General features: G+C 40.2%; 1 protein-coding gene across 1 annotated transcript in view; it reads right to left on the reverse strand.

The window, feature by feature from the left end:
• Positions 1-12,309, reverse strand: part of PRELID2 (PRELI domain containing 2) — a 65,487-nt gene that overhangs the window by 11,771 nt on the left and 41,407 nt on the right. The window lies entirely within an intron of this gene.

A 12,309-nucleotide genomic window follows, 5' to 3' on the forward strand; every position in this document is an offset into this window, starting at 1 on the left:
GAGACGGGCATTCCAACCTGACAGCATCAGATCAAACAAAGACCTTAGGTACAAGTGGAAACCACAATAAGTCAAGTATCTCCAGACACCTGAGATAACAGGCATGTTTTCACTATCAGAATTTCTTAGAACAAAATTTATGGCAAGTGTCTACATTTGATAAATGCTTTCATACTAATGATACTTGAATGAGATTCAGAGATGGGAAAAAAGAGGGGATTTAGTCATGGCAAACAATCCACTTAAAAATGGCCACCTGCGTCCCATGAGGTGGCCCTATTTGGAAGAAAAGGTTACCTATGACGGCTTTCTTGTCCTTGTCAAAGCCATCAGAGAGGCCTGGGCTGAACTTGGTTTGCAAACATAAGAATGGTTTTAAGGAGGTAGTCTGCTCCTTCTAAGTGTACAAGAAAAGAGTTTCTCTATCATCAAGGTAACATGTGGAAGGTTATGGCGAAAGGTGCTTGCTTCTGGCTTCCAGCTGCAAATGGATCATTAGAGCCAGTGAGGATTAAAGGTGCACTTAGCTCACCTAGGAGCACTTTTTTCATTTGATGGCGTGTTTCCTGGAACAACTCTACCCTGGTTTTCAAAATAGCATAGAATCAAGTTGAAAAGGGTGACTCTTTGGTAAGATTGTTGGAACAGTGAAACAGCATCTCCTATGGAATGTTTAAAGGAGTGGCTTTAGGAAGCTACAACTCTGGTGAACCTTAAACACCCATTGTTGTAATCATCTTAGGCTAAACTGTGGCCTATAAGGCCAGTGCTTATATATGGCTGGCTCACTGAGGCCAGCATTTTAAATCATCATAAGTGAACTTGATTTTATAACCAAAACAAGCAGAGAGGCCACCTTTTTCTTGGGCAGCATTCCTGTCCCTTGACCAGCAGTTTGATGAGCAAGTGCACATATGAACAGGTGAAGTTATCTCTCATGCAGATGCTTTGTTAAGGAAAGCTGCAACCACTCAAATTCTGCTTGTGGTAAAAGCTAAGGAGATCATTAAACATTTAAAAACTTCCCTATACAGGGCTGCCTTCAGATGTCTTCTTAAGGTTGTATAGTTATCTCCTTGGCTTGGTCGCATAGCTCCATAACCTCCAACATTACTCTGATGAAAATAGGGACGTCCTAAGGAAAAGCAGGACATTCTGGGATCAAATCAGAAACTGGGACGGCTTCTGTAAATCCAAGACTGTCCTTGGGAAATAAGGACACTTAGGTTGAATCTACACACATATAAAAAAAGTTGTGAAAATGCTGTTGTAAAAAATGTTTTGAAAAACATTTTGAATTTGCCATGGCTCACAATCGCCTTCTAAACACATTTGTATAATGCACTTTACAACACACTTAAAGTGTTTTATTTGCAGCTGTATAGCTAAGTCCTTGGAGGACCAGTAGAAAAGCTGGCAACCCAAGGTAAAAGGCGCCCAGAAAAAAACTGGTAATGCTATATGTTTCCTCAGTTTATATTTCATACGGGTCTTTCCTAAACACAACAAACTGAAAGAGTGGAAAGAAAATGACTTCTAACCTGAAAATGAGTGGGGAGGGGAGGCTGGGAGAAAAAGTGAGAGGAGGGCACTGAACAGAGAGTGGCATTAACAGGATAAGGAGACGGTAGCAAATAAGGCCACCTTTGCAATGCTACTTGGGTCTTACAATCCTTGGATAAAAATGCTCTTCACCACAGCTAATAGTACCCTACTTGCACATTCAAGGGGAAGGGGGTGGAATTTGCTTCATGAGACATAAAGTAAGAGCTTTTGAAAGAGATTGTATTTCAGATACCTGGCAGGTAGCAATAAAAAAAAGGAAAACAAAATGGTGGAAATTTACAGCCTCTTCACTTCAAAGACAGTATTAGTGACCTGCGCTTTCGTTGGTGTCCCCTCCAATAGCTGTAACTTTTTAAAGCGTTTTTTGTTTACAAGGTAGCAAGGAATGTGATTTATTTTTATTTTTTTAAAAATCATTTCAGAGTGCTTCAAAAGTGTATCTTCATAGCACTGTCTCCTTTTGATCAACCCTTGATAATTGGCTTCTTTTAAAGCAAGTATAATTCTGTTTTCTTCCAAGATCAACCATAATTATGCATGGCAAGTTTCTAAAATGTAGAAATTTTTGTTTTGTGTGAAAGAAAGATGCTTCAGTTGCTACTGTCCACCCACATTTTCAAACTGGCTTTTGTGGGGATGGGGTGCGGGAATGAACAGAAAGAAGCTGGCAGTTCTGTTAACCCCCTTTAGGCTGGAGTAGAGGAAGCACGCAGATTCGAAAAGCAGGATTGGATTAGGGCCCTCTCCTCACATTTCTCACCCACGCCCACCCACACACCTTTAATGGACTTGCAGAAGATAGTAAAAACAAAACAAAAAGACGTCTTTGGGTTGATAGAAGGCTGGTGGTTTTATTTTAAGTTGTTAAATGGTGGCTTTATCTTTTTAGCCTTTTAATCTTGATTACATTTTCATTCTGACCATTTTTAAATCTTGATTACATTTTCATTCTGACCATTTTTGTTTTAATGGGATTGTTTTGTTGTGTAATCTAACTACTGTGCACAATGTTCTCTAAACGGTTCTTATATTTTGTAAACTGTTTAGGATCCTATTTTGGCATTATGTACATAAATAAGCAGAGGAATGGTGCTGGTCTCCGATTGGTCGACAGTGATGAATCAGCCTGGGGATTTGCACTCTTCCTATGAGATCCTGCAGGGGTCAGGCACATAGAATCAGTGAACCACACTCCTGAAAAATTCTCCACCTGGAAGCACCCAGTGAGATGATATGGGACTGAAATCAGGCTACACGGGCGGTGCTCAGGCTGATGAGCTCACTGAGCATGAAAATAGGCCAAGTGGCTTGTTTCTTATCTGTATTCCTTCCCTGAGGACAGAAAATTCTTCAAGGCCATAAGGATAGCTGAAAATCCAATAACCTCAAGTCAGCTCAAACGCCTCATTAGGTGGTGGTGGTGTTGTTTAGACGTTGTTTAGATGTCCAACTCTTCATGACCCCATGGACCATAACACACCAGGCACTCCTGTCTTCCACTGCCTCCCGCAGTTTGGTCAAACTCATGCTGGTAGCTTTGAGAACACTGTCCAACCATCTTGTCCTCTGTTGTCCCCTTCTCCTTGTGCCCTCCATTTTTCCCAACATCAGGGTCTTTTCCAGGGAGTCTTCTCTTCTCATGAGGTGGCCAAAGTATTGGAGCCTCAGCTTCAGGATCTGTCCCAGTGTTAAATACTTATCTGTGTTTATACCACCATTGTCCTCAAGGAGCTCAAGGTGGGGTACATGGCTCTGTCCCTCCTTGCTTAATCCCCACAACAATTCTGTGAGGTAGGTTAGGCCGAGTGGCAGCGACTGGCACAAGACCAGCGAGTTTCATGGCTGAGGGGGGATTTGAACCCTGGTCTCCCAGGTCCTAGTCTGACACTTTAACCATTACACCACACTGGCTGTGTGTAAAGCCATGACAAGAGTGCTACACAAGGTAATAATGTGGAGTCTATATTAATTAATTTAAGTGATACCAAACTATCCAACCATGGAATGTTGCTCCGGTTTCAACAGCTTCAGAAACGTAGGTAGCCATAATATACTAGCAGTGCAATCATATCTACTCAAAAGTCCTGTTGAGTTCTGTGGGGCTTGTTCCCAAGTTATGTAGTACAGGGCTGCAGTCTAAATAAAGGGGTGAACAGGTAATACACTACTGGTTTGATTCACCTCCAGCTGTTCTTTTTGTTTAGCCCTACGCAGTCAATTGTTTAAACTCCAAAAATAAATAGTAACAAAAACAATGTGCCTACACAGAATTTTAATTCAGATAGCATGCTGAAGAATATTTCCTAATGACTGACCATGTGCTAGGAATTCTGGCAAGCCATCTTCCGGTTCTGACAAGCTTGTTCATCATCAAAAGCTTCATGGAAAGAAAAAACATGAAGATTTACTATGGCCTCGAGGATAGGCTTCGGGTGGAAGTTGAATTCTTTACAACTTGACAACTGAATGAGATCACTTTTAGCTCAGTGTCTGGAATACAGAAACTTGGTTTCATTCTTAAAAGCATACTAGCTGTGCGATCCTATGAATGTTTATTCAGAAGTAGAGTCCACCACATTCATGTGAGTTTACTCCCGATGTGTGCATACTCTTGCAGTCCAAGGCACCAACTGGAATATCAACCCACATTTGCTTCCAGCAAAAGGATGGATTCCTAAGCCAATTAGAAAAATGAAGGTGTACAGCTCAGTCACATGCACACGTATTCTGTTGCAACCCAGGGATTTAAACAGAAGCACAATGATCACACAATGCAAACACATATTGCAATCAAATATCAGTAGGTGTAGAAAGCAAATATCAAATGTTCATGAACATTCAGTAGATATTCAAGGCTTTTTACATTATGCCTGTGCCAATGCCAGAAGTCCACCTGGCACCATGGCGGCAGCCACAACCAAAGCTTCCCCCCCCCAGCAGCTGGTATGCAGTCCTTATTGTTTCTGCACTTCTAAAGCAGCTAAAGCACATTCCCAAAATGTTTACTTTACAGTGGTACCTCTGGTTAAGAACTTAAATTTGTTCCGGAGGTCTGTTCTTAACCGGAAACCATTCCAAACCTGGGGTACCACTTTAGCTAATGGGGCCTCCTGCTGCCGCCATGCCACCACACCCACCCGATTTCTGTTCTCATCCTGAGGTAAAGTTCTTAAGCTGAGGTACTACTTCTGGGTTAGCGGAGTCTGTAACCCAAAGTGTTTGTAACTTGAGGTACCACTGTACAGTATAGCATTTGAGGTTTGCTCTCAGTTTAGTGTGTCCCAAGAAACCCTGCCCATTACTCACCACACTTTTAGCTGTGAAAAGAATACAGGCGGATAGCTTTAAAAGCAACCACTCTAAAGTTTAGAGTCTAAACAATATTGTGACAAATTTAACTTTCTCTTTCCACCAACCTCCTATCTCCTTTGTAACTTACTTCCCCTCAGGAATTCATCTGTCAGATCTCCTGTTTTCTGTTAAACTCACTTTGCAGCATCCTCAGGGACTCCTTCTGCCCTTGTTGACTAGAATTTCTTTGATTTCCATGCCATTTGCTCAAACGCAAAAAGGTACAGTTAAAACAGGAAAGCAATTTAGGTTGCTCACTGAAGGACAAAGCAATCATGCCGTTTGCCGTTGCAGGCAATTGATTTGGACCAATAAATGAAAGGCGCTTGCAGTCATATGGATCCTAAAACCTAATTTACCTCAATTTTTTGCTTGTTAAAAGTTCGGCCATGCAAAGTGTATAAGACAGACTACACTGAATCAAAGACATTTACTGAGACTGGATTCCCCCCCCCCCAACTTATATTCTAGTGTTGTGCCTTTATATTTTCTCAGGATTTCTCCTTTCTACACTTTTTCATGTTGGCTGGTGCCATTTCCCTCCTCCAAGAGATCTGCAAATGAGGCCCTTCTTGTGGACCCCTTAGGAGAGGCTCATGGTGCAATGCCCCAAGATGGACACTGTTTATAGCAGCTCTCATAGAAATATAGAGATACAGAATGTTTTTCTAATCTGCAGGCTGTAATTTAAAGGTGAACATATGGAAAGGGCTCGTTGCAAACTTATTGTTCATGTTCCGTCTTCCAGTTTTACCAGTGTGGTTCAATTTGCTTGTCATATTGTTCTCCCTAAATTTTCCGCGTTTTCACTCTCCTCTTGAGATGCCCATTTCAATTCCCAAATAATATACTCCTTGTCCTCTGTGAGACAGACATTTCTGACAACACACGCCACCTTTCTTTAATTCTGAAAAACCTGGCAAATCCTGTCTTCAGAATTCTTTTACATGCACCTCTTTTCTTGCTTGTCCATAAAGTGCTCAGTTACTATTTTCAATGATGGGCAGGATCCACTCATTTTCTCATTTGGCTCCATTACATGACAGGTTGTCATTTCCTTCTGTAACATTGCACACTAATTTAACTGTGTGCTACCGCCTTAACCTCTACAGCTAAAACTGATTGTGCATCAAGGTCCCTGCCAAAAAGATCTGTATTCTGCTTTTGAGAAACCGGCTGCATAAGAACATAGAGAGAGAAAGAATTGACTACAATCTAATGCACGTTTTCCTGGTGGTAAGCCCCACTGAACATGCTTACTTCTGAGTATACATGCTTAGGTGTGCATTTTACACCCTTGACTTGTTTTCTGCTCCAAGTGGGGGGGGGTGATCTGGAAATGAGTGTCTCTGAGATCCTGTTGTCTTGGTCAGACCACTTGCTGTTGATATTTGGATTCATGGCAGCTATCACCTCCACAGAGATGGGGGACTGACTAAAATGGTGAACCCAAGGAAACTTACAGAAGGATCCCTTAATGCTCCATGGGGCTTCCCAATAGATAGAGGGGATATTGTCAAGAATCTCTCCTCTTGTTGTGGAATGGCAAGATGAGAAGGTGTGCCGATATGATCGCTCCTTCATGCCCTTTCCAACATTGCAGTGCCCACAAAGCTCCCTGACCTGCTAAGGAGCTGAAGACAATGAAACAGACCAGACCATGGCTACAGCACCTGCAATGCTGATGGACTGCTTTCCCTTTTCCCTTTGGTGGAACATAGGTTGTACGGGCCATGTGTGATTACCCAACACTATCAAACCTATAGTTACGTAAATACAACTAACAAATATACGCACAATGTAACTGGCTGTGTTTAACTATATGAATTCTTTATAAATCATATAAACATAATTCTTTTCACATTATCTAATTGAGTAGAAGCAATTAAAGACCAACATATAAAACAGGAAATACAAATAGATCAGTTTTTATATACGTAATATCCAAATAGAAGCTTTTTGTGTTCCACGTATGCCTTTGCGAATACAGGTGTCAAACACAACTTTAAGGAGCAGTACTTGCAAAAGATGAACTTTTCTTTGTAATGTTCCACATCTGCCTTTGCAAAGTATAGTTGTTGTGTGCAACTGCTGTATGCAGGTATCAGACGAAGGATACGAAAGATCTTAACATATGCATTTTCAAAATATAGTTGCTGTATGCAGGTATCAGACCAAAGAACTTAAAACAAGGATTCCCGGAATAATACCTTGTTTCGCCCTGCTGGGGCTCATCAGCTGTGCATACTCATATTTTGTGTATCAGAGACATGTGTGGTTACCAGCATATTTCTACCATGTGCATGGAAGGAATGGGGGCAGGAAAAAGAGGGCTGGAATGAATGCTTATGTGGGTTGCAGAGAACCGTCAGATTAAATTATTGCAAAAAGGTACATGGTCTAATTGTGTGATATACAGAAGGCTTTATATTTGCTACTTCACTTAGAAAACAAAACAAGTGACAGTTTCAGAACAGGTCATTCTGCATTTCTATTCACCATTTCTAGGAAATATATGACTGTGAAAGGTACTTTATTTCAGTGGAGCAGACCATCGCTAGTTCTGACATACTGCATTGAAATGTGTTAGACATCAGTCAAATTTATGTATCTGAGTAAAGAGCAACAGAATCTGGCACAAAATGTCGCTAGGCATTCTCGTCCTTAAACAGGAGTGCTCCTTTTCAAGGTGCCAAACCCCCATCCCTTTCTCCAGGGATACCATAAGCTGCAATGGTCAATCAAGCAGATCAATTCATTCTTCCTTCTGTTTTTCACACTCAACATTCTGTGGCTACTAAGCATGCCCAGACCTCACTGGCTTTGGGGACATTTGGACTTGAAAGGAGTAAGAAACAAGATTTGGGCTCCACTTTTGAGTATAGAGGTCTGGCCGGAAGAAACATGGATCCCGTTGGGCCAGAGCTTCTCCGAGATTTGGTGTTCAATATTAAGGACTATCAAAAAAACCGGCAGAGAGGAATTGAGAGAGAATTAAGAGCCTCGGATGTGAGATCTCCAGGCTGATAGTAGATTAAGACTGATAGACATTTATTGGGGACTGAAACCGGGAAAGGGGGGGTGGAGTTTGGGAATCCAAAGGGTACATAATTATAATTTGCTTTGTTTTTATTTTGTTTTGTTATTTGTATGAAAATTGGGAAATTCGTGGAAGGGAATTTGGATCGACTTCAGAAAAAATGTTTTAAGAATGAGTATTGATGTATAAGTATTGATGTTTAAGTTTGGATAAGGTAAAATTGGTTTTTTTAAATGAACTAAATTAAATGAAAATAAGGTTAGCAAAAATAAATTGAGGAAATGGATGAAAGAGAAAAAGTAAAATAATAATATGTTAAATTAAATTATTAAGTTAAAGTTGAGAAATAAGTAATAAGGATTTGCTGAGCTAATAATTCGAATTGGAATACAAGAAGGGAAGGTGTGAGGAGGTCTGAGAAATAAGTTAAAAGAAATAAGCAATTGAAACTTTATGTGTTTTTAATTGTTTTTAAGTTTTACATTATTGTATGTTTGTTATATTTTCTTTTTGTTGTGGTTGTTTATTTTTGTTTTTGTTTCATTATAGAAAATGCTAATAAATATATATTAAAAAAATAAAAATAAATGCTAGATGGAGTTACAGCCTCAGGTTAAAGTTCTAGAATATGGCTAGATTCCATATGGCCTAACTTGTTCATAGTCCCTCCCTCTACAGTCCCTTGAATTTCTACATACATGCCTCAGGTAGAGAGGGGTGTCTGCCCGTCTCTAAAAGTTAAAACATGCTGCATTTCCTGGAACAATAGTCCACAGTACTACAGTGCTAGACACCTTAACACAGAAGTAAACCCCAGTAGTTGAATGGGGCTTACTCCCAGGTATATATGCATAACTGTGTTTACTATGAAATTCACCAAGACCTGTCTTGGGGTTATATGTGTAGAATCAATCTGTTTATTACATAGCTAATCGTTTCACAATGTCAAATCAGACGCTCAGATTTTGAAATCCTAACTTATCAGGGTGTCTAAGCATCAGTTGTCCTCAAAATGGTTGATTTTGGGAGATGTTTCACCAGGAAATCTTTTTTTTTTTTTAAAGAGAAAGCTAATCCATTTTATTACTTTACCAAACCCTTGAGAACGACAGCCCCAGATGTCAGCTCGTGACTTTTCTGCTGCATATTTATCAAAGCAATTTTGTGTGCAGTATTAAGACATTGAATGAAAAACGGCAAAATTTTTGAGGAAGGCATTCTTTCCTCATTAATATATTCAACTCACAATCCTGACAAGTTAGAATAACCTTGTGGCCATTTTGTTATTCTCCACCCTTCCTGCTTTTTGCACAGGAGTCATCCTTTATGCTGTTTTGCCTATAATTTCTAAGGAACTCATTTTGAAACCTGGTTTGGTGTGTGTGTTTTCGTTATACGTTTTAGGAGAGAAACAGAGTGTATGGAATATCAATAAGAATATCTGAAGGGCAAACATCGTGAATGATCAGAACACCTTTTTTAATGAGTTGTACAATTATTACAGAAATGGATGTGAAAAACATCATTTATAATTTCATTAACCCATTCCCTTAACAATTGATTCGCAACACATACACCGCAAAGCAAGTTCTGGGATAATGAAAGATAGCTGCTAATGTAAAAATATTGCAAATGATTATGGGCTAAGAATGAAGTTCTTAAAACATTTTTAATGTTTAACATCTGGAGGTGGGGACGAGTCTGTATTTCTTTCTAGATCACATTATCAAGGCACAGACGTCAAAGGCACTTCATGAAGTTGGTTGCTTTTAGACATCAAGTATAGTGTTCAGGCATTCTTACATTTCAATGCTGTTTTGTAGTTCACAAAGCTGAGGGCTATATCCAAGCATTCAGCAGCCAGTAGCAGGCACTGTAATCTGCAAACAAACATGCAGTTGACAAGGCACCCAACAACCTTGCCTGTGGTTAACTGAAACAATCTGTGATATTGCGTTGGCCTTGCTATTAGAGAACATACATGCCAAAAGGTTTTGTGGTGCATGCAGTGTGACTTGAGGTAGACCTATCTAAACATTTACAGTCTCCACAGAGACACACAGTGGCTTGCCATGCAAGTCACACCTATTGCAAGAAGAATTCCCATGCCTTCACATTGCTGTGCCTCCATCACATCCTCCTGCAACTGCCAATAGGATGTCAGGAGTCAGTATGGTATGCTGCTCCACACTACAGCCACACAGAGGGCACTTTAAGATTATTGTACTGTTTAGACAGGGCCTTAGAAAAGCTGCTTTCTGATACATCACCATATTTGCACCACCTGACATACAAATGTATTTGCGCCATCCGTCAACAGTACAAGATGCTCCCTTTTTAAACACTGAGATTAATCTCCACATGGGAAAAGGAGAGGCTCTGTGAACTGCTTGGGGGAAAAAGCAGATGAGCTCCTCCAAACTCTGTAAGACCTGATATTATATAAAAATGTAAATTTCTAGCTTCCTGGAATGCAATGAGTACATGTAAAGCAGGTGTTAGCTACAACTTAGCAAGTCAGAGACATAATGTGAGGAAGAATCTAATGAGCCTGACATACAATAGTGTTCAAGGAGGACTATAATAAAAAATTCAAGAAAGTAATTATCTCTCTTGCCTTATTTTTTTTAAAAAAAAACCAAGAAGGCTGACCTTAATATAGTTGCAGAAACTATAAACACACTCCCTGAAACAAGATTGCAACAGCATTATTTGGATCTCAAACCTCTCCAGCTGGAAGACTGTTACTCATTAAACCAGGGGTAGTCACCCTTTTTATACCTACCACCTACTAATGCATCTTTCTTGATGGTAAAATGTCCTCACCGCCCACCAGTGCTCGATGGGAGGAGGATTCAGCTTGTGCCGCAGAACCCCCTACTGCCCACCTAGAATCCTGAAACTCCCACTAGTGGGCAGTAGGGACCAGGTTGACAACCCTTGCATTAAATAGTGCAAGATTTCTACTGCACAAGATCCTGTCCTCTTCCAAATGGCCCGAGAGTAGTAGGGTGCCAAGGCAATTATACCGGTCAGCAGGTATTAGGTTAACAGGTAGTATGTTCTAGGTTAGCTGGTGCAGATGAATTCTGGGGGGACTCCCAGACAAAACAGATGCTATTTCACAACAGTCCTATGGACTCATCTGAGCACTTAAAGGGCAAATGCAGATTTGCTTAGTGCCCAAGTGCTGCGCCTGCAGTACTTTATGAGGTACTGTCACTGGCAATGCTCATACCATAACCCTGCTTCCAATTCAGTTCAAATGCACACCCAGCTTCCCTGTTTGTTGCATTCCTATTTCAACACTTAAATCACAGATCCTTAGATCCTTCCTTCTTAAGGGCTCAGTTGCTTCTCAGCACCGAGATGGCTTGGAAACACGTGTCTATTTTTCCTCTTCTTGCATTCAACGTGCTTAGCGCGAGGGAGCAAGAAAGGGAGGCAGCCAGCAGGGCAGTTGGCACACTTTTCAGTCCCATTAGCCAGCTGTCAAATAGCTGTTCAAATGACTGGTTAGGCTGGCTCATTGCTAAAGGAAATGAATTAAAAATGACCTGACATAACTGCTGTGCTGGGTAAATCTAAATTTAATCCAGACTGCTCCAGCAATCTCAGCCATAAAACTGCAGGTGACAAGGTTGAAAAGGACATGGTTTTATGTCAAAACAACATAATCCTCCCTACTGCTCCAGAACATATTTTATTTAACCAAGACTTAAATATTTCTAACACTGTATGTGTACCTAAGCATCACCCAGCAGACCATATCATGTTTACAATGTCTATCCGGTGCAGAGGAGTTACCAGATTGCGGTTATTATTTGTCCTCCCAGCACTTCACCTAATGCATAACGCTGACAACATTTTGTGCAAATAAAAAGGAAATTTTTTATATATGCAGACATTTAAGTACTTCTTATTAGCATTGTGGCACACATTATACATTATTAGTAATTTGCAAATCTAGCGTTAGTTCTCCTGTATTTCAGAAAAGGGCATTCAAGTAACATTTCATATCTGAAAACAGAATGGTGTACACACACATTTTTTAAAAAAACAACATCACCAAAAATGTCCAAGAAAGAAACGAAAACCTGAGCCCTTATGTCAACTTACCACTTAATTAGATGTCAATTACCTAGTTACAAGCACTGAAAGACTAAACAAGTTTTCCATCTTTTTAAAGAGGGCTACCACTGGAATTCAGCATTAAGTTAATAAAGATTCTGAGAAGCTTTTGTAGGTTTGAAAAACTAGCAAGGTTTGGCAACAGTTCACATTTTAGAGGGATACATTGGCAAACTGGAGGTGCATTAATAGCATTTTGGAGGTTTTAAAGAATGGTATTT

This window comes from Podarcis bocagei, assembly GCF_964188305.1.
Source record: "Podarcis bocagei genome assembly, chromosome: 2".
Classification (NCBI taxonomy): domain Eukaryota; kingdom Metazoa; phylum Chordata; class Lepidosauria; order Squamata; family Lacertidae; genus Podarcis; species Podarcis bocagei.